The sequence below is a fragment of the Trachypithecus francoisi genome, unplaced genomic scaffold, assembly GCF_009764315.1.
Source record: "Trachypithecus francoisi isolate TF-2019V2 unplaced genomic scaffold, Tfra_2.0 Contig00529, whole genome shotgun sequence".
NCBI lineage: Eukaryota > Metazoa > Chordata > Mammalia > Primates > Cercopithecidae > Trachypithecus > Trachypithecus francoisi.
Window position 1 is genome coordinate 64,804 of NW_022680703.1, and position 27,837 is coordinate 92,640.

Consider the following 27,837-nt stretch of genomic DNA (forward strand, 5'->3'; position numbering starts at 1 on the left):
GAAAAAGCATTCAATAAAATTCAACATCTTTGCCAGGTGCGGTGGCTTACACCTGTAATCCCAGCACTTTGGAAGGCAGAGGTGGGAGAATCAACAGAGGTCAGGACCAGCCTGACCAACATGGAGAAACCCCATTTCCACTAAAAATGCAAAATTAGCAGGGCGTCGTGGTGTATGCCTGTAATCCCAGCTACTCAGGAGGCTGAGGCAAAAGAATGGCTTGAACCCGGGAGGTGGAGGTTGCAGTGAGACGAGATCACACCACTGCACTCCAGCCTGGGCAACAGGGCAAGACTCCAACTAAAAAACGAAACAAAACAAAACAAAGCAAAACAAAATCTGAAATCATATCAACTTTTTTTCTGACCAAAGTGAAAGAGTTTTTTTTTTTTTTTTTTTGAGACGGAGTCTCGCTCTGTCACCCAGGCTGGAGTACAGTGGCCGGATCTCAGCTCACTGTAAGCTCCGCCTCCCGGGTTTACGCCATTCTCCTGCCTCAGCCTCCAGAGTAGCTGGGATTACAGGCGCTCGCCATCTCGACCGGCTAGTTTTTTGTATTTTTAGTAGATACGGGGTTTCACTGTGTTAGCCAGGATGGTCTCGATCTCCTGACCTCGTGATCCGCCCGTCTCGGCCTCCCAAAGTGTTGGGATTGCAGGCTTGAGCCACCGCGCCCGGCCGAAAGAGTATTAAAAAATCAGTACAGGAGGAATTTTTTTCCCGACCGCCTTTGGCTCCCTCCCTCTCTCTGTCACCACCTTTTTCTTCCTCCATCTACCCCAAAACTTTTTCCCCACCATTTTTTCCCCATTGTCTTTTTGCAAAGCCTTCTGTACTCTCCCGCTCACTACCGTTTTCCCGACCCATCTACCCAAAAACTTCTCCCCACCGTCTTTTCTCCCGCTCCCTGGCCACTTTTTTCCCCCTCCTGCTCTCATCACCCTCTTTTGCTCCTCCACCTTCCCAAAAACATTTCCCCCATCTTTTCCCAAAGCCTTCTCCCCACTCCTGCTGTTCGCCACCCTCTTTCCCCCTCCATCTACCAAAACTGTTTCCCCATCGTCTTTTTTCCTTCCTTCTTGTCAGCCTCTTTCCCTTCTCCATCTACCCAAAAACATTTCCCCGCCGTCTTTTCGCAAAGTCTCCTCCCTACTCCTGCTCACCACCCTCTTTTACCCATCTACCTCCCCAGTTTTTGCCCGCTGTCTTTTCACAAAGCCTTCCTTGCTTCCCGCTCGCCCTCTTCTTTCCTCTACCCTGCTTGCCACCCTCTTTTTGCCCTCCATCTACCCCAAACTATTTTTCCCTTCGCCTTTTTCCCAACCCTCTTTCCCCACTCCCTCTGGCCACCCTCTCTATTCTCCTCCCATATGCCACCCTCTTTTCCCCTTCTATCTACCTAAACACTTCTTACCCACTGTCTTTTCTTTCTGCACTTTCTTTTCTGCCCATTGTCTTCTTGCAAAACCTTTTCTCCTTCCCGCTCGCCACCCTCTTTATCCTTCTCCTGCTGGCCATCCTCTTTTCCCCCTCCATCTACCTAAAAGCTTCTCTCCTCTTTCTTTTCACAGAACCTTCTCTCCCTCCCGCTCGCCACTCTCTCTTCCCCCTCCCTCTCTGCACCCTCTTTTCTCTTCCCACTTGTCAACCTTTTCCCTCCTCCATCTACTCAAAATCTTTTTATCCACCGTCTTTTTTCCCTCTTTTCTCTCAACCGTATTTTTGCAAACCTTCTCTCCCTCCTGCTCACCCCTGTTCCCTCATCAGCACCCTCTCTTTCCCTCTTCCATCTACCCAAAAACTTTTTCCCCACTGTTTCCGTGAAACCTCTCTCCCTCCTGTCACCACCCTGTTTTTCCCCCTCCATCTACCCCCCCACTTTTTTATCCACCATCTTTTCCTCATTGTCTTTATGCAATGCCTTCTCCTGCTTGCCATCCTCTTTTCCTTTTGACACTAACCACCCCCTCTACCCCTCCATCTATCCCCAAACTATTTTCCCCTTCCTACCGCTCCAGCCACAACTGCAGTCTCTGCCGCCACCAACCACAGCAAGGCGAGCCGCGGTGCCACAGGCTACAGTCTCTAGCATGTGGGAGAGGATAGCCCTCGTCCTGGTCCTCTAAGCCCGGCATGAAGCAGCTCAGTGAGTAGACACAGAAGAGCCTGGACTGGCCTGACCCCTCTTCAGCACCATTTATATACTGAGGTTATGCATATGAGGTTTCTGGACTTATACGTTCCAGGATTGGATAAGCGAAAGCCCGGAGGCCTACTGGGATTGGACTTTATTATCATGTTCTGATTGGATAGAGCAAGTCTTAGGCCAACCAATCAGAGTATGAAAATAAAGTCCAATCAGAGAAGACCTAGAGGTTTCTCTCACCCAATCAGAACACGTAGTCCAGAAGCCATGCGCATAACCCCGTGTGCATCCTCGTGGCTTCCCGCCAGTTCAGGCTCTTCTGTATCTCGCGCCCAGCTGCTGTGTTCCCGGCTTAGAGGACCTGGAGGAGGGGGAGTTGGAGGCTGGAGTCTGCAACACCGCCGCTCAGATGGTGGTGGCAACAGAGATGGCAGCGTGACTGGAGCGTTAGGAGGGCGGCCAGAGTGTTAGGAGCGTGACCTGAGCAGTAGGAGGGGGCCTGAAGCGGTTTGATGGCGGCCAGAGTGTTAGGAGCGGGGCCTGAGCGGTAGGAAGGCGGCCTGAGGGGTAGGAGGGGCCCGGAGCGGTTTGATGGCGGCCTGAGGGGTAAGAGGGGCCCGGAGCAGTTTGATGGCGGTCAGAGTGTTAGGAGGGGGGCCTGAGCGGTAGGAAGGCGGCCTGAGGGGTAGGAGGGGCCCGGAGCGGTTTGACGGCGGCCTGAGGGGTAGGAGGGGCCCGCGGTTTGATGGCGGCTTGAGCGGTGGGAGGGGGCGGAGCGGTTTGATGGCTGCCTGAGCGGTAGGAGGGGGCCGGAGCGGTTTGATGGCAGCCTGAGCGGTAGGAGGGGCCCGGAGTGGTTTGATGGCGGCCGGAGGGGTAGGAGCGCGGCCTGGGCTTCAGGAGGTGGTCCAGAGCGGTAGGAGGGCGACCGGAGCCATAGTGGGGGGCCGGAGCAGTAGGAGGGTGGCTGGCAGCGGGAGCTGCTGTTGATCGGCTAGAGGTTTAAGAGAAGTTGGGGACCGTGCCCGATGCTGGCGGCTGAAGCCTTGGCCACCGCGGCTGGCTCGCCTGGCTGCGGTTGGTGGTGGCGACAGAGACAGCAGCAGCCCTGTTAGAGTGGTAGGAAGGTGGCAGGGTAGGTGTGCTCTTTGCAGCTGCACTGTCTGCTTGCGGGGTGGTGGGGGAGCAGGTTTGGTGTGCTTTTGGGGCTGCACTGCCTGCTGTGGGGGGCTGGTGGGTGGCGCTGTCAGGCGTTGCATTGCTGGCAGTGGGGCAGGTTGGCTATGCTCTCAGGGTCTACACTGTCTAAGGTGGGGGGGTTGGAGGCAGGTTGTGTCCACTGCCAGCGGCTCGGGGCGTGGGTTAGGGACATTATTAGCTGCTGCAGTGGCTGATGCAGGGGGCGGGTTGGGTGAGCTATCCTGGGCTACAATGCCAGCAACCTGACTGGCAGGCAGTTGGGGGTGCTTTAGGGGAACTGTCAAATAGCTGCACTGCCTCTGGGAGAAAGGGGAAAGTGGGGTAAGGGGTTGGTTGCGTGCACTAACCCGGGCGTTGACTGCCTGCGACGGGAGCAGGTTGAGGTGCTATTTGGGACTGTGTTGCTTGTGGTCCAGGCACGGGGCGGGTTTGGTGGGGTGCTGTTTGGTGCTGCAACGCTGGTGGCGGTGATGGGTTGTGGACACTATCAAGTGTTACACTGCCGGGTGCAGAGGAGTGGTTTGGGGGCGCTATCAGGGTTACACTGGCTGCAGCAGTCTCTGGGTGTGTTGTGGGCACAATCTGGGGGCTACGCTTGTCGGGCGGGGCAGGTTAGGGGTACTATCAGGGGGGCTGCTCTGCTGCTGCCAGTCGCGGGTTGTGAAGGTGGCCACGACAGTGGTGGCCTCTGAGGAAGGGCCCGGGCCCTTCTTCTCTCCTGGACTCAAGGCTCTAGAGGGTGAACCTCCTGCTCGTGTTGGAGCGCGGAGGGCGCACAGAGTTTTCGCGGCAATCCCCTGATCACCGCAGGGCCCCCGCACACACCGTGGTCCCCGGCCCTTGCCCTCTTGCTCCATGTTGTGCCTGGGAGCCCCAGGCATGGAGTAGTGGGCACCACGGGGTCTCAGGGGCCTGTGGGTGGAGGAGTCAGGAATGGGAACTGGTACTTGGGTGGGGAGGACTGGCTGGGTCTGAGTTTCCGCTATTCTTGCTCCCCAAGGAGCTTCGAGCACTGTGGTGTCTCCAGTCCCCACCCCAGGTCAGGCGGCCAGCTTGGTCCAGGAGGAGAGGCTGGACTTTGGAGGGTGGGTGAGTGCCTTCGCTGAAACTGGCCCCTGCCACCCAGTGGCCAGCATGACAACGTGAGGCTCTGACACTGCCACTTTCTGCATCCTGTCATAGGTTTTCCTGGCTTTGCCGGCCCAGCTGCTCCAAGCCAGGCTGGTGAAGGAGGAGTCTCCTGTGGTGAGCTGGAGGTTGGAACCTGAAGATGGCACAGCTCTGCAATTCATCTGTGGTTGTGGCGGTGATGGTGATGGAGACTGCAGCTCAACAGGAGCAGTAGGAGGATACCCATGGAGGCCAGATGGTAGGAACCTTGGAGGGTGGGCAGGTGCATAGAGGGTGACAGCAGAGCTGATTCCGTTGGCATCGGTGCTAATGGTGGCAACAGCAGCAAGTCTAGGGGCCAGGAAGGGGGAGTAGGAGAACTTTGGGGCCCAGCCTGGCCTGGGGTGGGTAAGAAGCTGCCAGTTCTGTACCACAGGCCTCAGTGACAGTGGTGGAGGTGCAGCCAGGGCAAGGAGGAGTCCTCTCCCTTCTCCTGCGGTCTGTGGAGGGTGCCCTCCTGCTAGTGTCTGAGCCAGGTGTGAGTGCCAGCATTGTCTCATTCTTAACAGAATTGAGGGGGCGAGTATTTGTGTATCTTTTTGTTTTTTGTTGTGATAACCCTTGAGGGACAAAAGGCTGCTTTGGCTGGGTTTCAGTGTGGTGGGATCCCCATGTCAGACAAAGGGTGCTTTCCTGGCAAGGTGTGTGTTGGAGGGAGTTTACCAAGGGGAAGAAAGGGAACCTCCCAGGCAGATGGCTGCTGTGGCAGATTCCCTGCCTCTGGGCACCCTTTGGGTCACCTGGTTTTCCCTGTGGAAGAGGTGAGGCTTAGACTGGTATCACCTGTATGGTCAAAGAGGCATCGTGAGTGGGCCAGTTGATTTGACCTTGCTGCTGCTTCAGCCCACCTGCCCATGGTGTCACCTTGGAAAAGTGGAACCTCAGGCCACAGGGGCAGAGGCTTCTCTGGCAGGCTGATTGCTGTAGTGGATTCTGTTCTGCCTGCTGCTCAGGAGGGCTTCTATGGCCAGGAACTGATGCTGGGACTCTCCTGTTGGTGTCCTGCTGCCTCCGTGTTGTCTCGGGGTTCTCAGGGACTCTCAGATCTGTGAAGACAAAAAGGTTTCCTGGCTGGTTCGCGTGGTATGGTTGGGATCCCTTTTGCTACATGCCCCTCAAACACCCTAGTGCCTCTGGGGGAAAAGGGAATTTTAGATTTAATGGAGAATGTGTCTATGTTGGCTGCTTATTGTTAGCAAACTTCTGAACAATTCTAAGGTCATGGCAGAATGGTCGCCTCTTGTTGAGTAGACTCCAGCTCCATTGGAGAAGAGACGAGCTTACCTGGGCTGTGTTTTCTTGCTAGCTTGAGGGTTGGAAACACTAGGTTTTTGTCTCCATTTCCAGTTGAGTTAGGAAAGTGCCATGCATTGCCACAAAACAATTCCTTCAGTTCTGGAGTCCTTAGACTGTTATCTTACTAGCACCTTCCAGCATTCTCCTTTCAGTGAGATAATAAGGGAGGGTTCCTACTCTAAAGGGAAACGGAATGGTATTTTTATATTGTGTGACAAGAAATACAAAATAATTCTGAAAAATTTAGTGATTCTTCTTTTAAATTTAGAAACCCTTTATTTATATTATAATATTTAAAACTATTAAAAATTAAGATGTCATAATTAAGATAATCTTTTAACGTTTTACATGAATTAGCATTTAGCAGATGACCATAACAAATTATTTGAATTATGTTACATTAATTGCCAATACAGATTTCTTTCTGGTTATGACAAATCTGTTTGCAAAATTTTGTTTTGTTATTTATTAAATTTTTGTATAATTAGTTGCTACTGTGCAGGTATAGGAACTTCTAATATTAAGCGTGATTACAAATACTTCAGTCTAAACTTACAGAATGCTTTGTGCATTGGTATTGGTAACTTTTTTTAGTATGAATTATCATTTGAAAAACGTTAAGAACATAGCTTTCCCGTATTATTTATCTTTTTGAGGTGGAGTCTCACTCTGTTGCCCAGGCTGGAGTGCAGTGGCACGACCTCGGCTCACCGCAACCTCTGCATCCTGGGTTCAAGCGATTTCTCCTGCCTCAGCCTCCTGAGTAGCTGGGATTACAGGCACGGGCCACCACGACTGTCTAATTTTTGTGTTTTTGGTAGAGATGAGGTTTCACCACATTGGTTATGCTGGTCTCAAACTCCTGACCTCAGGTGATCCACCTGTCTTGGCCTCCCAAAGTGCTGGGATTGCAGGTGTGAGCCACCATGCCCAGCCTATTTATTTTAGATACAGGGTCTTCCTCTGTTGACCAGGTTGAAGTGCAGTGGTGTAGTCATAGCTCACTGCAGGCTCAAATTATCCTCTTGCCATGGCCTCCCAAAGTGCTGGGATTACAGGCATGGGCCACTGCGCCTGGCCTAAATTGTAATAATTTGTTACAGTTTGCCTCAAACGAGGGCTGACATCTGAGCAAGGTCTGCTGGGGGCCTCCCACATGCAGGCGGTCTCTCTGCTGTGCCCTCCACCAGCACTGAGGGCCACTTGCCCATAGGCACCCCTCTCCTTTCCTCTCTGGGGAAGGCCAGAAGTGACTTGAGGTGACCTGAGGGACTTTGTCTGGAAAAGGGTGTGAAGCTGAAGCTGATGGCCTCAGTGCCCAAAGGGGAACACTTCACACTGGCGTTTGGAAGCCACAGGCCTGACAGTGGGGTCCTGGTCTTGGGGGGTCTCAGTCACCTGGCCGCCCATTCCCCCCTCACCTAGCAGGCTGCCCACACCCCCTTCTGTCTGTCTGTGCTCAGCCAATCAGGCAAGCCAAGGTCATAGCCCTCCCTGCCCTGGGCCCTGGCTCCATGAAGCACCATGGGCCTTGGAAGACCTCCCCAATTCATCCTGTCTCCCCAGTATCTTCCGCCAAGGCAGAAGTTTCCCTGGGCCCCTGCTCTGGCTGCTTCCTTGGCACAGTTTGTAGCTGTGCCTGACACAGCCCACCTACCTGACTTCTGTCCCAAACCCGCAGCCAGGCCATGTGACAGCCGCTGCCTGTGCCCAAACATTCATCCAGCCCCACCCAGGACAGCTAGACAGGCACTCACACACCCTCACCCACACACCCTCACCTGCCTGGCCCTGGCGCGCCCCCACCCCACCCTCCCTCTAAATCTACTGGGGCAGCAGCTTCCCCTACATTCCTCTTGCTCCACCTCCTAGAGCTGTGTCAGACACAGATTCCCATGCCCTTGGCAGGTTGGTCATGGCCCTGGCAGGTCTGAGGACAGGATGGGTACAGGACTGTGTGCACCATAGAAAGGTCAGGGAGTGCAGCCTCCTACTCTATGCCAGCTGCCAGCCCCTGGAGCTTTCTAGGCTGATGGGGACAAAGAATGCACCAGAGGGGACAGTGACCGTTGTCCCCGGGTTAGTCTGTTATGCCCAGACCGTTTGTTCCCCGAAGAAGACCACCAGAGTCCAGAGTCAAAGCCAAGCGGCAAGGATCTTTAATGCAAGTTCGAACTTGGTCCCTCCGTTCCACAACATACAAGAGGGCCTCGAATGATGCATGTGCCCGCTTTTTATAACCCGATGCATACAGGATATGTAAGGTTACAGAGGTACAAAGGAATTCTTTTGGTTGCAGCATCACAACTGGTAATTTGGTTAATACAATTAACAGTTTCTATTTGTTCCCGTGCATTTAGTAAAACTACAAACGGTTGTGACCTTATCAGGGGCTCTCTAGGTGGTGTTTCTGAGATGTGTGGGGAGGGGGATGTATTTGCGTTGGGCTCAGGAAGTTGGGACAAAATAGAGGATTGTGTTTGTACTGGGCCCAGGACTAAGATATGTGGCAGACACTGGTAATTAGAGCAGGACAGAGACTTTCACAACGTTTGTCCTTACAATGTCTGGAGTCTATAGATAACCTTAATCGGTTAGGTCCGGGGTCAATCTTTAACTAGGCTCAGGGCGCCGCCCGGGCTGTCAGGGCGCCGCCTGGGCTGTTTGCCTGTGGACTTCATTTCTGCCTTTTGGTCTTTTCATTTGATCTCTTTCAAGTCCACCATGGGACTGATGGGAGGTTCACAGATGTACTGATTGCCCTGTTGCATTGGTCCTCAGGGGCAGGTGCTGAGATGGAGTTAGGAGAGCAAAGGAAGGGAGCTGGGCATGGTGCCTCATGCCTGTAAATCCTAGCTCTTGGGGAGGCCCAGGTGGGAGGATTTCTTGAGGCCAGGAGTTTGAGACCAACCTGGGCAACACAGCAAGACCCTGTCTCTACAAAAAAAATTAAAAATTAGCCAGGCATGGTGGCTGTATTCCCAGCTACTCGGGAGGCTGAGGTAGGAGGAACAGTTGAGCCTAGGAGTTGTCAATAGAAATCAAGTGTTGGGATATTGAGAATAGCATTATAATGAGGGTTCAGAGTATGTTATTAATACTAATGGTATAATTTTGAGCTTCTGATATATACACAAGCATATGTATAGCTACACCAGCGATTGTGCTCAAGATTTGACTTATATTAGCTTGTTTAAGCCTCTTCCACACACTATTTGAAGCAGGTACTATTATTACCGTTTTATGGATGACAAAACTGAGAAGCAGAAAATTTAGGAAACTTGCCCAAGATCACACAGCAAAGAAGCAGACAGCAGAACCAGAGCGCTAGGCTCACAGACTTCACTGCCTTCACTCCTAGGCTCTGTGTTATTCTGACCATCTCTCAGCCAGGAAGTCACTCCCGATGGTTAAATATTTCTATTCTCAAAACATGTGAAAGAGAGAGCCTTGAGATTTGTTACCTGAGCCCTAAGGGTTTCTCCTACCATTTCAGAGAGAGAGAAGCTTTTCTTTGCCCCTGAACTGTGACAAAGAAAACAGGAGGAAACAGCCATCAGAAGACTAAAAATCTCTTATCTTTGCAAATACGAATTCACTCTAACTGAGCTCTTTTGCATGCAGCACTGGGAAGAGAGCTTGTTTTTTATTCTATCAGCTTACCCATGTAACAGTTTATTGAGAACCTGTTGTGTACCCGACGCACCGCTGGCATTGGGCATGTAAAAATCAATGCAGCATGGTCCTTTCTCCAAGCAGTTCAATCTACTGCTTGGTTCTCTTTTCTGGATCATTTTAATTATGCTTCTTCTTTAAGTAAAGGACAGAGAAGTAGCACTGAGTCAGATTTTTGCCACTAGTCTTATACAGGTGACCTATTTTTCTTAATGCTCCCCACACATGGGATCTGAGCCAGCTGAGTCCAGAAACCTCCCAGGCTGAGAACGTAGTGTGGCACTTCAGCACATGAGACTGTGCAGGAGTCGATAAAACTGGCATGTTAGCCACAGAAACCCTGCCAAGGATTCGGGAATAGAAGGGGTGGATAGCAGCCCACCTGCTTTTCCTAATGTCATGGATATCAGGCATCAGGCAGCCTTGCCCCTGGAGACATCTCAGATAGGGGTTGTCACTGTTCCAAGCTCCCCTTTGATGCCATTTTGATCCTGGGTGTAGAGTTGCCACGTGGAGAGCGAAACCACCAGAATATATAAGTGAGAAAGGAATGGAAAGATGGACAGATGCCTAGATAGATACATAAATACTTTGCTGAAGTCTGGGACAGTGGAACGTAGGAAGAGAGCCTCAGATAGGGAGAGAACAGTAGGTTGATTGTGGTAAAGGGAAGGCTTCACTGTGTTATTCAATATACTTGTTGAATTGTTTAAACAATATGTATATCTTTATAATTAAAAGAGAATTTGGAGCCGGGCATGGTGGCTCACACCTGTAATCTCAGCACTTTGGGAGGCCGAGGTGGGCAGATCACGAGGTCAGAAGTTTGAGTCCAGCCTGGCCAACATGGTGAAACACCATCTCTACTAAAAATACAAAAAATGGGTCGGGTGCGGTGGCTCAAGCCTGTAATCCCAGCACTTTGGGAGGCCGAGACGGGCAGATCACGAGGTCAGGAGATCGAGACCATCCTGGCTAACACGGTGAAACCCCGTCTCTACTAAAAAAATACAAAAAACTAGCCGGGCATGGTGGTGGGCACCTGTAGTCCCAGCTACCTGGGGGGCTGAGGCAGGAGAATGGCATGAACCCGGGAGGCAGAGCTTGCAGTGAGCCGAGATCACGCCACTGCACTCCAGCCTGGGCGACAGAGTGAGACTCCGTCTCAAAAAAAAATAAATAAATAAAAAATAAAAAATGAGCTGGGTGTGGTGGTGGATGCCTGTAATCCCAGCTACTCAGGAGGCTGAGGCAGGAGAATCATTTGAATCCAGGAGGCGGAGGTTGCAGTGAGCCAAAATGGCGCCACTGCCCTCCAGCCTGGGCGACAGAGCAAGACTCCGTCTCAAAAACAAAACAAAACTAAACTAAACTAAAAAAGAGAGTTTGGGCTTTAGAATAAGACTGGAGTGGGAAGCCTGGCTTCCACTATTTCTGAGAGCTATGTGACTGTGCGCAAATTGTTTCAGATCTCTAAACCCTCAGTTCCTTGTTTATGAAATGGAGGTCATGGGGATTGAAAGAGATTAAGTCCTGTATAAAATGCTGAAGAAGCTGTCAATAACATCAGCTCTTTATTATTATTATTATTTTTGAGACGGAGTCTTGCTCTGCCACCCAGGCTGGAGTGCAGTGTACGGATCTCAGCTCACTGCAAGCTCCGCCTCCCAGGTTTACGCCATTCTCCTGCCTCAGCCTCCCGAGTAGCTGGGACTACAGGCGCCCGCCTCATCGCCCGGCTAGTTTTTTGTATTTTTAAGTAGAGACAGGGTTTCACCGTATTAGCCAGGATGGTCTCGATCTCCTGACCTCGTGATCCGCCCGTCTCGGCCTCCCAAAGTGCTGGGATTACAGGCTTGAGCCACCGTGCCCGGCTCTTTATTATTATTAATTATTAATAGCAGTAGACGAGGCTGAGAGTCAGCTACAGAGGAGACCTCTGTGAGCAGAAGAGAACCACAGAGGAGGTAGCAAGAGCAAGGAATGGGTTCCATTGAATGCGGTGTCAAGTGCCCCCCTCATTAGGGAGATGCACCTCCCTCCCTTCTTGACCTGCCAGCACTTGTTTTCTCCTCAGGAAACACCCAGGATGGCAAGCTTTGTATATGGTAAAGTAGCTAAGAGCATGAGCCCTGGCTCCATTGATTTTCCATTGTAGCGGTGCCACTTACTTGCTGTTAGTCAGGTTCCTCACCTGTAGTATGGGAATGGTAATTGTATCTGCCTCAAGTGTTGTCTCACCCATTAAGTGAGTTAATGCATGGGAAAGGCTTCAGAAGAGCCTGGCACAGAGTAAGTGATTTATAAATATGAATTTATATTGTATACTCTGGTTCTAGAGTAATCCTAAGACTTTTGAAGACCCTGAACACTCTTCCTTTTGGAGATTTCACCCAACATTTTATCAAACATACTGAAAGTCACCCACATTTCATGTTAATTATTATTATTATTTGCTGTGGTATGTTTAAAAGAGGTTTCAATGATTTTGCTTGTGGAAGTGGTTGGCTGTGACTAACTCATAGCTATGAGGCCTTAGCAGTCGCTGGACATGTTTGAAATCCCTTTCAAAGTGGGGAATTCTAAGGAACAAATTGTTTTTAAGTGTAATACAATTTTTATGGACATCAAACTTAACAATTACTGATGTTTACATAACATTCCATTATGTAGACATTCAATTAAACTTTTATCTATTTCGATTTTTCAGTTTTCTCTTTTTGTATTTTGAAGCCAAAAAAAAAAAAAAATGTGTTTTCAGACCTCAGGTAAGGGAATAGATGAAAGCGGTGAGCCAGGGACCAGAAAGACCTCTTGGCCACACTCCTGAAGCTGTGGTTCCGCAGAACCTGACAGAGCCTGGGTGCAGAAGGGACTTGTAACCTTATCCATCCCTGTTCTTCCATCTTATGAATGGAATAACTCATGTCCAAGAAGGGGAGTGACTTGTCCAGAAGATAGTGTAATTTGTTTCTTCAAATGCAGAGTCCTGAGCCCTTTCAAACTTGTTGTTGTTGTTTGTTTGTTTTACACATGCCAAGAAGATATTCAAGGAGTGGCTCTCAAATCCCAGGGGAGTGACCTCATGAGAGATGAAGGTAGCTGATGTGGGAAGGCACATACAAGTCCACCCGGGCTGCACGTGTGTGTAACCCAATGACCAAATGACTTGAACCCGCAGCCAGGGGAGTGTGGGTGAAATACGAGCAGACGTTTCCACCAGCTGTTAAAACCTAGCAGGGGCATTAGGAATCAATTGCAGACTGCCTCCTCTGACTTGGCACACCTCCATGAGGAAGGTTCAAGGGAGGGGAAGAGCAGTCACAGGTCTCCACCAGCCAAGAGCAAATCCGAGCAGAGAGCTAAGCACCTTTGTGCCCTCTGGAGCAAGGCAACCCCATAACTTGCAGAGATTCGGGAATGATGGAAGCTGAGGAGCTACATGGCCATGTCAGGAGGATGAAGAGATCGCCAGGCAGCTGCCATTAAGTTAGGATTCAGAGTGGTCCTGGAGGACAGGACAGAAGGGCGTCTGGACAGTGCCAGGCCATGTTCAGAAAGTGAAGGGCCTTTCCAATAGGAAGGTTATGGGCCCAGACACTTACTGAGTGCCTCTGTGTGGCTGGCATATTCAGTAAAGTGTTAAAGGAAGGGAGAGAGAAACTGCGAGGGAAGAAAGGGGGAGTAGGAGCACCTAGACAGCACGTGCTGTCGCTCTGAGGCTCCTCCATGTCTACAGTTGGTGGCTTTTACCTTACATCTTTATACCTTTGAATTGGATGAAATGTATTTTCTCTTGGTCATTAGGGCATTGATGCACAATTTCAGTATGACCTTGTTGGTTCGTTCCACCTGGTCATTAAGGTTCTGGGGACTGTGTATGAAGCAGTGTCATACAGGAGAAGAAGGCAGGCAAACCTGGTTTCGAATTTCAGCCTAGCCACTGTATAGCTGTGGTACCACAGAGATATTCCTTAACCTCTCTGAAAGTGAGTTTCTTCATCTGGGCAATGGGCACTAAGAATTCCCGCTTCCCAGGGCTATAGCAATGTGCTAACACAGCTCCTGCTACATCGTAGCAGAGGCCCCATAGAGTTCCTTTTCATGTCTCATGGTCAAAGTGGTCTTGCCTGAAACTAAGACATAGCTCATTGTACTGTTCAAATCAGAACAAGCCAAGTGTGCTTTGGGCAACTAATGTGCCTAAGTCTGAGTCGTGAGAGTCCTAAAAAGGAACAAGGCATGGCTCTGGACCTCAGGGAAACAGAGTCAGATGTGGGGGAGATATAGATTTGGAAAAAAAAAAAAAAAGAGCACCAGGCTTGGGTTCTGGAGTCTGGGTTATCTTCCCGGCTTTGCCACTAACTTGCTACATGTCCTTGATGAAGTCACAGTAGTTCTCTGAATCTCAGTTTCCTCTTCTCTCCTGCAAGGGCAAAACTTGATGGTCTCTAAGATTCATCCTGGTTGAGCAAGTGCTAAGCTGCATGGCACAAATTTCAGATGCTTCTTTAAGTGTGTGCAAGAAGAAAATTCTCAGAGACAGTTGGAGTGCCTGGGAGCAGCTAGAAAAAATTAGGGAAATGATGCCAAGATTCAGCCGTGAGTGATACTACTAACTTAAGAGTCTGCCCCTGGCCTCATGGGGTCTTAAATCCTTCCCTCCAGTCCTTCTCTCTTGGGTTGTATTAGAAAGATCACTGAAGTGACCTTAAGCACAACAGGTTGGATTCAGGTTAGATTTAAGGAGGGACTTCCAAACAAATGCTTTTAAAGGCACAAGCTTGCAAGTGAACAGAGAGAAAGGCATCATCTACTTTTTAGAAGCCTTAAGATGCTGGGCACAGGTATATTTTGCATTCCTGAAAAGTTATGTGCTAAGAAAATACATTGACTCAATCCTGCTTAAAATGCACTGGAGTGTTCACTATGTAAACTCACGGGGATGCCCTTAAATTCACCTGTTTATAAATACAGCTTTGTTCAACGAGGTTTTTAAGGTGAAGGTTCCCTAGCTGGATCTCTCTCATAAAAAGTTCAAATGTAATCTTTCTCAGAGGCAGATAAATAAATTGAATTCATTCTCAAGGTTCCTTTTAGACCTATGGGTCCAGGAATGCATCAAATATAAGGGAAATGTGTATGATGTTTATTGGCCAACATGCCTGGTTTCTGTCCCTGGAGGACCTGCAGAGCCAGCACTGTCTTCCTTGAGTATATCTCAATCATGAACACCAGGCAAAACCACAGGAGCAATACCCCTGTTCTGGAGAGTTTATTCTGGGGCCTACTAGATGCTGAGTACAATTTGGAATCTGATTTGACTTCCATTTACTCTGCACCTTGTACTTTGCAGTAACAAGACTGTCAGTGTCATGAGGGCAGGGACTATGTGTGGTTTGCTTCTCATTGCTTGGCACGGAACGGGTACTCAATAAATGATGAATGAATGAATGAATGAATGAAAATGGACACATCAACTCTAGTTGACTTTCTGGCCTTTGGCTGGGTACTTAACTGCTCTGAGCCCCAGTTTCTGCATCTGTAGCATGGGGGATAGTAAGAGTTCCTGTTTCGCATGATTGTCATCAGTATTCAATGAGACAAAATATACGAAGTACTTAGCGCATTGTTTAGAGTGTAATAGGCACTCAGCCAGTGTTAGCTTAGTATTACTTTTTCTGTGTAAGATTATGTTGTCCTTTCCACAGCCCTGTAAGGGGAAGTATACTATCCCCACTGAAGAGATGAGAAAACCGAGGCTCAGAGGTGTCAGTGACTGCCCGAGGTCACAGGTGGAACTGGGACTCCTTGGTCTGTCCTCTTTCTACTGCTCAACAGTCTGGTGAAACCACAGAAGGACTCATTCCTGCTAATGGGGCACTAAAGGCAATACACGAGGAACTCTGAGGAGTATGTGGAAATTCTCCTGGGTTTTCCAGCTCCCGAGAGTACCCTGGCTTTATGGGGTGAAGTCCTTTGATTGTCTCAGGTTCCCGATCTGTTCATGACCCTGTTAGCCCAAAAGCTGGTAGAACGCCATGTGGTGCTACTGTTCTTTGTCTCCCTGACTCTCCCCTGCTCCCCACCTGCATCGTCTTACGCATTTATTGTTTCCTTAAATATGCCTATTTGCAGAGACACACTGCGCTGAGCAGCAAGAGTGGAGGTTTCCAGTGAGAAGTCCACTGTGAGGGAGTAGGGTGTCAGGAGAGGTCCTACCAGCTCATCCTGACCGAGATGCTCATATGCTGTGCTTTGGAAAACACAAGCAGCGCAAGAGCATTTAAAATTCACTCAGTGGGTATTCTCCCTTTGTAGAATCGAGCAGACATGAGTGCAGGTGTGAAACGTGATGTCCATATGGACATAGAAGGACAAAACACAGTCTTTGTCAACTTGATTATCTGCCCTGTGGTGAGAAATGAGGGCCTGGCTGAATGGAACACAGGGAACCTGGAAACTTTGTTTTGCAAAAAGAGGTATCTACCCCATTGACACTTTACTGCACTAGTATTAACAAGGAGCTTATGAGTCTGTTAGATACGGTCTTCGCTGCCTTTCGCGATTCTCAGCTTGGATTTCTGGGCACAGTGAAAAGCCCCAAAGGTGGGAAAAGCAAGAGGAGGGCAAACAAAGTCTGCAAATTCCATCATCCGAATAACAGGGCCGATGGTTTAGAGTGTTCTGCTTGAAAAGCTTGTGTGCATATTTAAATTACAGCTTTCCATACACAGAAAGGGCAGCTGTTCCCTTTAGCCCAGCTCCCTTTCCCTCTTATTAAAATAGGGCAAAGGGGGTGCTTTTCTTCCCTGGGTTTCTTTTTTGGTATGAATTTACAAAATGTGGTTTAAATACTGATTTTATAGGAACATGTTAGGCATGGAGCTCTCAAAGATTGTTAAGAAAGAATTAATGCCAGGAAAGAAGCTGGTGTGCAGCAGTGTCCAGCAGTAGAGGCCATTCAGACAGGAGAGGCTGTCATTCGTCAGCTGCCCAGTCACCCTCATAATTGGTTGAGGGCAAAGGGGTCTCAGCTTTTCATGCTTCTCTGTTTTGCCAAAAATACTTAAGAGAGTCAGGGGAAAGCCTAGTACACTTTGTGTCTCTCAAAGACAATGTGTTTTATCAGCATTAGCAGCAACTCATGGTTGGTTAAGGAATGAGGCAGGTTCCTAGAATCCAAATCAAACAGCTTCCATTAGTAAATTACTAACTTAACAAGTATTTAAGCCTAGGACTGGGCAGAAACAACATTTGAAAATGTAGGTAGCATTGCAGAATATTCTGATGAGTAGAAATCATGTATAAAAAGCACAAACTGGCTGGGCACGGTGGCTCATGCCTGTAATCCCAGCACTTTGGGAGGCTGAGGTGGGCAGATCATGAGGTCAGGAGATTGAGACTATCCTGGCTAACACGGTGAAACCCTGTCTGTACTAAAAATATGAAAAAATTAGCCAAGCGTGGTGGTGCATGCCTGTAGTCCCAGCTACTCAGGAGGCTGAGGCAGGAGAATCACTTGAACCCAAGATGGTGCCCCTGCACTCCAGCCTGGGCAGCAGAGAGAGACTCCATCTCAAAAAAAAAAAAAAAAAAAAAAAGCACAAACTGTTCCCAACAACTTTAGGGGAATCAGAAGATTATTCTGCAGAAGTAGAACAGGTTTGATGGCTTGATGTTACTAGAAAGAAGTTTATGGGTCAGCATAAGGAAGAACCTTCCAACAATTCTAATAATCCACAGGGTGAGGGAATTTCTGATTAGGTAGAGATTTCTCCCTCTGTGGAATCTTGCAAGCAGAGGTCACTGGATCTTTTATTGGGAATGCTTCAGAGAGGATCATGTGTAAGGGTAAGTGTTGGACTAAAGACCTTAGAGAGTCTGTCCAGTTCTGAGGCCCCCGACTGTATGTTACTTGGCCTTGACTAGATACGTTACTAACAGGTGCCATCCTAGTTATTCCACATCCTTAGAGTAATTGTAGATACAGAAAGATCTGAAAGTAGTTCTGTGGAGACCAGGTAGAATGCTCAGAGGGCAAAATAGGAAATACAGTAGGATGGAAAGGTTTGGCCAGGAAAAGAGGACACAGAAGCATTTTAGAGAGCTGAGCCTGCAATAATTGGAAGGAGTGCAAACAGCTTGTTCGGTCTCTGTTGAGGTCCAGATAAGAGTAAATAGGTTAAATGAAATTTAACCAATGTAAAGTTAGATCATCAGAGACAGAGTGTCAGATCTCAGGCTATCAGTCCCTCAAAGAATTGTCTTTATTGAAGGTAGATGAGGGAAGGGTCAGGTTGAGCAGCATTTTATGCTTTTGTGAAACTGATTAGGGCAAGGTCTGCCCTGCCTCTCTTAAGTTCTTTTATAAGGACCCACGATAAATTTCCACCAGTGCGTAGTTCCAGAGAAGAAAATAATGTGGTTCCTACAGAAAACTATGCCTTCCATGTCAAAAGATAAAAACTGTGTACCTTGGTACCTTTTATTTTCTTACGTGTTAGAGAATTCAGAGACAGATTCTTGGGTATTTATATCTGCTTAGTTATGGTGCCTGAAAGGTGCTATTTCTGATTCTTGTAGCAGATGAACTCATTTCAGGCCAATTGATAATGTTAATATGTCTTGTTTTTCAGCCTGCCATTCATCTCACATCTTTTGGGAAGTGAGTTGGCTCAAATCTCATATACTCAAGATGAAATGGAATAAAAAGGAAACTTATTGATTGGAAAGAAACGTGAGGTTCTAGGATAGGTTTTCAAGGTGGATTAGAGGATTTCTGTCACTTAAAATGACCAATAATGGAGGGCCAGTCATCTGACTCCACATTCTTGGCCTTCATTAGTCACCGCTACTGGTGTTCTGCTGTATTTGAGCCTCTATATTGTTGTCCATTCCTCGTACAATCTGTGGGTTTCATTTCCGTGGTTTGTTACTTGCAGTCAATTGTGGTCCAAAAATATTAAATGGAAAATCCACAGATAAATAATTCGTAAGTTGTAAATTGTGCACTGTTCCGAGTCATGTGCTAAAATCCTACTCTCTCCACCTGGGATGTGAATCACCCCTTTGTCCAGTGTATTCACACTGTACAGGAATGCATGTATAGGAAATATCATAGTATATAGAGCGTTCAGTATAGGCTATGAACTGAATATATGTACTGGGGTCCATAGTCTATATGGATTCACTCTCCATGGATTCAGGCAGCTACTGGGAGTCTTGGAACATGTTATCCCTGAGGACTAAGAAAAATGACTGTAACTGTCACGGTAAACACCCCAGTATATTACATGAGTGAGTGATGGCAGTGAGACACTGTTTATGTCAACCTGGTGCCCATTTGCAATTTCATGCATGTAGGGAGATTAGTCATGTGTCCTATAGTTGTCATTGGCCATAAATGAGGGGGCATTAAATGAGTAGCCCCCAAGGGCAATTATGGATCATCATCATCTCTGATGTTTCCACACCTAGGTAAAGGCTGTCAGAGTTCTGGTATCCGTGAAGGTTTGTGGGATTAATGGAATTAATTGAAGTGACTTGAACTGTACCGAAAAGAATTAAATTGAATTGCCGAGTCTTGCCTTGTATCAAGGAAATGTCTTACCTTTGCTGGCTCATCAACTCTAACAATAGCAAGAATAAGCATAGCATGCTAGAGTGCAGTGTCGCGATCTCGGCTCACTGCAAGCTCTGCCTCCCGGGTTCACGCCATTCTCCTGCCTCACCTCCCGTGTAGCTGGTACTACAGGCGCCCGCCACCACGCCTGGCTAATTTTTTGTATTTTTAATAGAGACGGGGTTTCACCGTCTTAGCCAGGATAGTCTCGATCTCCTGACCTCGTGATCCACCCGCCTCAGCCTCCCAAAGTGCTGGGATTACAGGCATGAGCCACTGCGCCCAGCCTAAACGTGTTCATTTTAAAAATATTGACTGTGCACCTTCTACATCCAGGCACTGTGTTTTATGCTGGGAAAGCGTGATGGACTAAGCAGACATTTCTCTGCCTCGAGGAGCTCCACCTAAGGAGGACACAAGCACTAAACAAGTCTTGCATAAATAAATATCTAATTAAAATTGTGACAAGTGCTAAGAAGGAAACTTTAAGTAAAGTTTTGTAAGAAGCATAGAAGCAAGGCCAGGCGCAGTGGCTCATGCCTTTATAATCCCAGCACTTTGGGAGGCTGAGGCATGCAGATCACTTGTGGTCAGGAGTTCAAGACCAGCCTGGCCAACATGCTGAAACCTTGTCTGTACTAAAAATAAAAAACATTAGCTGGGTGTGGTGGCGGGCGCCTGTGATCCCAGCTTCTCAGGAGGTTGAAGCAGGAGAATTGCTTGAACCTGAGAGGCAGCTCTTGCAGTGAGCGGAGATTGCACCACTGCACTCCAGCCTGAGTGAAAAAGCAAGACTGTCTGAAGAAGAGAAGCCAGAACCTACTAGAACAAACCAATTTGTCCAACTTGGAGAAAGCCGGTGTGTCTGTGTGGAGTGGTGGATGATGAACCTGAGCTAAGAGCTTCATGCTTTATTGTGGCTGAGTAGAGATGTGAGTAATAGGACTGGGTTTTTAGAAAGTCTACTCTGGTTGCTCCCTGGAGCGGAGGGAGCAAGATTGGAAATGGAGGACAGTTAGGAGGCTATTGCTGTAGGATAAGGGAGACAGGGTGGTGGACTGACCTGGGGTGGAGAGAAAAGGAGAGAGTCTGGCCATATGTTATAGGTGCAGTCAGAAAGAATTTGGTCAAGAGTTGATGTGGCCAGAGAAAGTGGTAAAGATGTCAAAGGTTTCCATAGAGGCAGCTGGAAAGTAGGGGAGGATGGAGGTGCCATTTCCCAAGAGAAAGAAGAGAACCAGGTTTGGGGTGAGCGAAGACGTGAAGGTGAAGAACTCCACCGAGCATCTTGAGTTTGAGATGCCTGCGGACATGCCACCTGGAGTTGTCAGACAGGTAGTTGTGTCTGTCACTCCATCTGCAAGAATGTGCTGCAAGCCTGATGTGTGTCAGGCCCTGTGGTGGGTGTGAGATGAAGAGGTTAGACAAGATTCCTAACCTCTAGGAACGTAACTGTCTATTGCTTGAAATGACCTGTTGGAAAATACGGCGACAAAAGGTAGGGAATGATAAAAACCATGAGAGAGAGAGCAGGAAATAAGACCTACCGTAGGAGTTGAAAGGGGAAGGAAAGCTCTTTGTTTCGAGATGGCAAATGTCAAGGTAGACATCAAAATGAGAAAGCATATTGAGGTCAGACTGGGGATGAGGCAGAATTCTCCTTGCCTTAGCTCCCCTGTTCCTGCCTGGCTGTATTCTGCAAATACTCCTAGGCCAGGTGCAGGATGGGAAGTGGAAGGGTAAGGGTGGAAGCTCTAGCTGGGCCGAGGCCAAGTGTGGGAGAATTGACATTTTGATGCTTAAGTGGGGCTTTGGGACTGTCTTTACAGTTACAGCTCCCATCCCTGAAATATCCACTGGGTTCCCCTGGAATATGTGTATCAGGAAACAACACCTTCCGCGCCTCTGCTCTGTGTTCGTTAGGCGCTGTCACCGAGAGTTTGGGAGGGCCTGAGGATGCTCTTCGTCATGGTGCCTCTTTAAAAGGTCCAGCTGGGCTGGGTATAAGTTTATGTCCCTGAACTGATGAGATGGATGATGACAGATCCCTTATTTTCTCTAAATCAAATTAAATCCAACCCACAGCAGCCCTGACCTGACTTGGCTGGCATTGACAGGAACTCAGACTTACCTTCGATTAGGCGTCTGTCTGTCCGTCCCTGCTCCCTCCCGAGCCAGAGAGTCATACGGAAGTCCCCGGGGACCTATGCTTAGCAGTGCATTCATGGTGACTCCTCTGGTCCTAGGCACATTGTGGTCACTGCTGATATTCTCATTGTACAATTGTGCATGTCCCTTAGAGCTGGCGGCTTTGCTGGTTTGGTAGTGCTGGGCCCAGGGGCCAGCCATTGTAGGGGCACTTACACAGCCATTCCCCTCCGGGGCACATCAAGGCAGGAGTTACTGATCTTTGCTACCCAAAATCTTAACCCACTCCCTCATCCAGTCTTGGGAGTCTCTTTTCACCCTTTCTTTGCTTCAGTTTCTGCCTCTTCCTCCCTACCAGCAGCATTTGTTCCTCTTGCTTCACCCTAGCATCATTCACTCACTAGAGATGCTCTCTAAGGCCCTGGCGCTTACCCTTGAGCACCCAGCAGAGTCCCCGGGAAGGCGGGTTAAACACAGACTGCTGGGTCTGCCCCCAGATGCTCCGATTCAGTGGGTGTGGGGTGGAGCCTGAGAATGTGCATTTCAAACAAGCTGCCTGCTGCTGCTGCTGCTCTGGGGCCCACAGAGAGAACCACTACTCCAAGGGGCAGGAACAAAAGTCCGACCCCTGTGGAAGTGGCAGGATAAGGTGGGGGAGAAGGAGGAGGAGAATTACAGGAAGGTTGAGCTACAAATCAATATTTCCACCAGCTTCCCTGCCATCCAGCACCTCCTGTTGAATGATGAAAGTCTACTGACCACAACATGATTCAGATGCGGATTTGGGGGAACTCATCTGTGTGCAGAGGGAGACCGGGGGAATTACGTTTTGTGCTTTATCCCTGGTGACCATACACCTGTTCTTAGCCTGGAGTTCAGGACTTCCAATTTGGGACTTCCAGACTCTGTCCCACATCAGGCAGTTTCCAGAAAATGGCTCCACCCCCATCCCCAAGCTCAGACTGTAGATTTCTTTTCTGTTGCTCTGGCCTGTCACTGAGAAGACTGGAATCTGCAGAATGTATGTGCAAGTAAAATGTTGAAGCAGCAGGGGAGAGGCCTGGGAGGGGGCAGATAGATGCAGTGAACTGTGTCAGACAGGTGGCCCACAGGAGCTGGCAGCCCTCTGACCAGCTCTTCTGCTGGGAATAGAAACCCAGCATCTCTGCGTGCAGGGCTTCCTTTTGTCTCTTTTCTCAGTCCCCAGAGACAGGGCCACCCTTGAAGGGGTGGTGGTCAAAGTTGGTAAGCCAAAAGTCAGCGCTTCTGCCTCATCTCCCAGTAGCCAGTACTACTGCGTGGTCAGGCTGGAGCTGTCCTGACTTCAGATCATATTGGTGCCATGTACTAGCTGAGTGTGGCTTTAGATGAGCTGCTTCTCCCCTCTGAGCCAAAGTGTTCTCATTTGTAAAAGGTGGATAATAATGGCACATAATTCGCAATGTTGCCTGGAGGATTCAAAGGGGAGCTGCTTGTGAATTGCTTAGCTAGTATCTGGCACATAGCACATGCGCAAATAAAGGTGCGTCTCCATCACTCATGACTGTTATTCTGTTCTGGATGTTGGCATTCATATCTTAAGTTTTCCTCATGGACCAGGAGCTCCTTGAGAGGAGGAGCCAGGTTTGATTCCCTTTTGAATCAAGCCATTCCATCACCAAACATCTGTTGAGGTCCTACTGTGTGCCACTTACTGTGCTTGGGGCCCATCATCCACTGCTGCGCATAGTGTGTGTGACTTGATGGTTAATGAGTGAAAGGGGAGGATTGTGGAGAAGACTAACAGAAGATAGATTTTATTGAATACCTACTGCGTGCTAAGAGAGTGCTTCTTAAACTTCCGTGGGCCTACTACCCACCTGGAGATCTTAGAATCAGATTCTGATTCTTAGATGTGGGCTGGGGCTTGCAATTCTCCAGTTCTAAGAAGCTCCCAGGTGATGCTAATGCTGCTGGTCTACAGGCCACACTTTGAGTAGCAAGATAGAGACTGCCATACATTATGTTACTTATTGCTTGCAGAACCTTACAAGATGAGCTTAGAAACAAGAGTTTATAGAGATTAAATAGCTTAAGATCATACAGCTGGCTAGTGTTGGAGTCAGGTCAGCATGCCTCATTTTTGTCTACTGAGCTCACTCACCCTTAAGAGCAGTGGTTCCCAATGTTGCCACGTATTAAGATCACCCAGGGAGCATTAAACATCCTGATGTCAGGAGAGTTGGGTGGCAGATAATTCTAACGTGTAGCAGAGTTTTAGAACCATGGCCTCAGCGCCCAACCTCATCCAAGGAACAAGAAAGGAAAGGAGATTAATTTTGACATCTAATTTCAGGTACCAATTATAGACTTCCAGAATTTGGAGGTCTGGGTCTTTTTATGATGTTATAGATGAGGAAACTGAGGCCTATGGTGGTTAAAAGGTTCACCAGGCCGGGCGCTGTGGCTCAAGCCTGTAATCCCAGCACTTTGGGAGGCCGAGACGGGCGGATCACGAGGTCAGGAGATCGAGACCATCCTGCCTAACACGGTGAAACCCCGTCTCTACTAAAAAATACAAAAAAAAACTAGCCGGGCGAGGTGGCGGGTGCCTGTAGTCCCAGCTACTCAGGAGGCTGAGGCAGGAGAATGGCGGGAACCCGGGAGGCGGAGCTTGCAGTGAGCTGAGATCTGGCCACTGCACTCCAGCCCGGGCGACAGAGCGAGACTCCATCTCAAAAAAAAAAAAAAAAGGTTCACCCAAAATCACTTAACTCATTGATGGCAAAGTTAGGACTAGAACTCAGGCCTCTGGGCTCTCACTTTGGACATGTTTCCTCTGCTGGAGGAGGAATCCAGGGACAGAGTATCCATTGGAAAGGCATCTCCGTGCTTCTCCACCAGCTGGGACCTTGGAGACTCAGAGGAGACCTAGGATGAAACAGGGAAACATTCACTGACCTCAGAAGAGCAGGAAAGTTTCCTTTGCAATATTCCGCCAATCTTGAAATGGCAGTATGCAACAGAACATACTTTGAAGTTCTAAGGCCTTTAAAATTCCAAGATGAAACATATAATCCCATTATGGTAGTAGCATAATTGGGGGCTTGATTGAGTGCAATAAGGATTTACTGTTTTAATCATAATGTACATTGGTAGTGTCCAACACGAGGTCATGGGGGTGACGAAGTCCGGCGGAGTCAGAGGACTGAGAAAAAGACAGTTTGAGAGATAGTGGGACCAGGGGGCCGTCGCAGGTGTGGAGGCTGCGAAGGCCCGGATCTCAGGAACCCCAGACTATTTATTGGTGATCAAACAGAGAAACAGGTGGTGAGAATGTGGGGGTTGAAAGGGCAGGTGCAGTATCTACAGCTGTGGCAGTTGCCCATTTATACGGAATATGTTCAGCTATTTGAGATAATGGGAATACAATCGATCTAGGCGCTTAGGAGGGCAAGAAGCAAGGAGCCAGCAAGTCCAGACACATTCTAAAGGCCACGAGGGGTTTTATGCCCTGAGCCCTGGAGTCTTACGTGCAAGCCCTACCTCAGCTTCTCCCAGTACTCACCAGCTTTTTCCCAACAGGTTGGTTGCTTCATTACAAAGATAGAATGGGCTGCAAATGTGTACAAAAAGATTTTTTTGTGTGGGGGGGGGTCAAGGGAAAGGCATGACTCAGAGTTAAACAGCCCCAAATCTTAGCTATGCCTGTGTAGCTTTACCATATAATCCATTGATAACTTAGCCCTATGGTGAGCTGGTATGCTTCAGTGTAACCATTTGTTAAGCACTTATTCTGTGAGCAGAGTGGCGTTATCCACTTAAGGAATATAATCACATTTAATCTATGTACGATCCCCATGAAGTCAGCATTACTTACAGAGGCCTGCACAGCAGTAATTGGAGAAGCTGGGATGCAAATTCAGCTGTGGGTGAATTCAAATCACCACACTCAGCATAGGAGCTGGCTCCATACCGTTACAGGTGAGGACCAGGCAGGAAAAGCAACCCATCCTGGGACACAGGGACAACAGGTGGCAGGACGGAGCTGAGACTGTGGGCTCCTCACTCTGGGACCAGTGTTGCTTCCTACTATGTCCATGGAAAATGTGGCCGGTAAGAATGGCCAGTACTCCACAAGCTGTTGCTGTTTCTGCTCAGGCTCAAGCCATCATGCAATGAGGAAGTCACTTTCCATACAGACCAGGTTTGTCTAATTTTTTTTGAGGAACCATTCGATTAAAGAGAGCCCTTCACCAATCCATGTCCCATCAAATTGAACTTAAATGAACACATGCTACGTAGATACACTTTCCCAGTCTATGTCCCGCTGAATCTTCCGAGATCATACTTTATATCCATTCATTGAGCAAGCAGTGGTGAAGTAACTCCTGTGTGTCAGGCACTGTGCAGGTGCTGGGGATAAAGAGATAAGGAGAAAGTAGGACACTGAGCCAGTCTCTGCCTTCCGAGTCCTGAGGTCAACAGATAAGGTGAGTTCCTGAAAACCGCCATCAGTGCCATGAAAGTGATATGCACAGGGACATGAGAGCTCAGAAGAGGGCCCCCATCCCTGCTAGGGATGGAGGGAATCCCAGAAGCTTTTCCAAATGAAGTGATTTCAAATACGGGCCCTGAAGTTCAGCAGAGGTGACTAGGTCAATCGTTAAAAGGTAGGTAGATGTGTGTGTGTTGGCTCAGATGGAGAACAATGCTTCTGGTAAAGGGAACAGCATGTGGTCAGGCTGTCAGTGGTGATCAGAATATGATTTGGATGTGCAGATTGGAGGGGAATTAGTACAAGTTCTGTGTGGCCGGATGGTAAAATTTAAAGGGAAGAGTAGGAAGAGTGGAAGAAATGAGGCTGAAAGGGAAGAAGGACCAGGTCATGCAGGGAACTAAACACCATGCTAAGAGGTTTGAATTTTGACTCTATGAGTAAGTGGGATCCATTTAAGTAGGAGTGAGACTTAGTCTCATTTCCATTGTAGAGACACTGACTGCAACAGGGAGAATCGATTAGAGGGGCCGGAGTGGGAGGCAGGGGGTGCATTTAGGAGGCTGCTGCAATCATCCAGGTAGTCATGACAGTAGCGTCAATCAGTGCAGTAAGAGTGTGGGGAGAGAAATGAATAAATTCAAGATTTTTTTTTTTTTAATTTCAAGACAAATTTCTAAATCCCCAGGGCTTAGTGATTTATTGAATGTGGGAGGAGCAAAAGAAAGGGTGGAACAAAGGACTATGGCTGGATTTCTGCCCTGGCCAAAGTGGCTGGTTCTGAGAAGAAGCACGGGAATGAGGAAGAAAGGTCTGAGAGAGGAAGGATCATGTTGACATGTTAATACGAGCCGCCCGTGGGGTGGAAATGTCCAGGAGGAAGTTGGATGCTGGATGCGTATGTCTGAAGCTTGAAGGAGAGAAAATCTTCCTAGAATCCTCTTTACTTACCAGAAAAGACCCCAACGCTGACAACAGTTTGTAATCTCATGATCAATGGCCGAGAGAATTAGAGCTTGACCCCAATTGTAGACCGGTTGTTTCAGCTTGTCATACGGCTCAGGGCACTCGGCTAAGCTTCAGCGTCCCTGTGAGCACTGGGACAGCTGAGAAGATCTTTGTCCTTTAAAACCACAGCAAATAAGGCAGTCCTCTTAACCTCTTTGATGGGAGTCCAGCACTCCCCTCCTTGGTATATTTTTACTGAGTGCTTTCTATGTTGCAGGCATCGAGGATACAGGATTGGGAAGAAGGTTGCTGCCCTTGAGTATCTCCAGGGCCACTGGGGCAGACACATCAACATAGGATTAAGATACCACGTTACAGGCAGAAGAAACACTGGCGGTCAGTGTTCAGTGGGGTCCAAGTGTTCTTCGACTTCGGCATGGTAAATACCACTGTGGAGTTGGTGCAGATACTTGTGGGATGGTTTTCGTTTTTCATTTTGATGAATGATGTGCAAAGCTCACAACTGCAGAGAGACTGAGACTTCAACTTAAGCTTTGAAATCTTCACATTTTTCAATTTTATCACAATTTTGACTCCCTCTAGTTATTGGGAAGGGTGCTCCCTGGGTCAGCTCACTTGATGCTGTGTTAATGGTGATGAGCAAAGTAAAAGGAAGAATTGAATGTGGTTAGAACACAGACAGACTGCCCTGTTCTACCTGGTACCGGGAGAATAGAGAAGGCTTCCCAGGGGAAGAAATGGCACTTGTGTGGGTCTTTAAAAATGAATTCTGCACTTTAGGAGGCCAAGGCAGGAGAGTCACTTGAGTCCAGGAGTTTGAGACTACCCTAGATAACAGCGAGACCATGTCTTTATAAAACATTAAAAAAATAGTTTGATCTGGTGGCATGTGCCCGTGGTCCCAGCTTCTCTGGAGGCTGAGGTGAGAGGATTGCGTGAGCCCAACAAGTCAGGGCTACAGTGAGCCATGATCACGCCACTGCACTCACCCTGGGTATCAGAGCGAGGCTCTGTTTCAGAAAAGAAAAATGGCCAGGAGACGGTGGCTCAAGCCTGTAGTCGCAGGACTTTGGGAGGATGAGGCGGGTGGATCACTTGAGGTCAGGAGCTCAAGACCAGCCTGGCCAACAT

General features: G+C 48.4%; 1 long non-coding RNA gene across 1 annotated transcript; it reads left to right on the forward strand.

Annotated features, from left to right (window-relative positions):
* The first annotated feature begins 2,447 nt into the window (after positions 1 to 2,447).
* On the forward strand, positions 2,448 to 27,837 carry LOC117085203. The gene is made up of 3 exons (XR_004437865.1): positions 2,448 to 2,633; positions 4,529 to 4,715; positions 26,963 to 27,837. It is a non-coding gene; the product is annotated as an uncharacterized LOC117085203 (long non-coding RNA).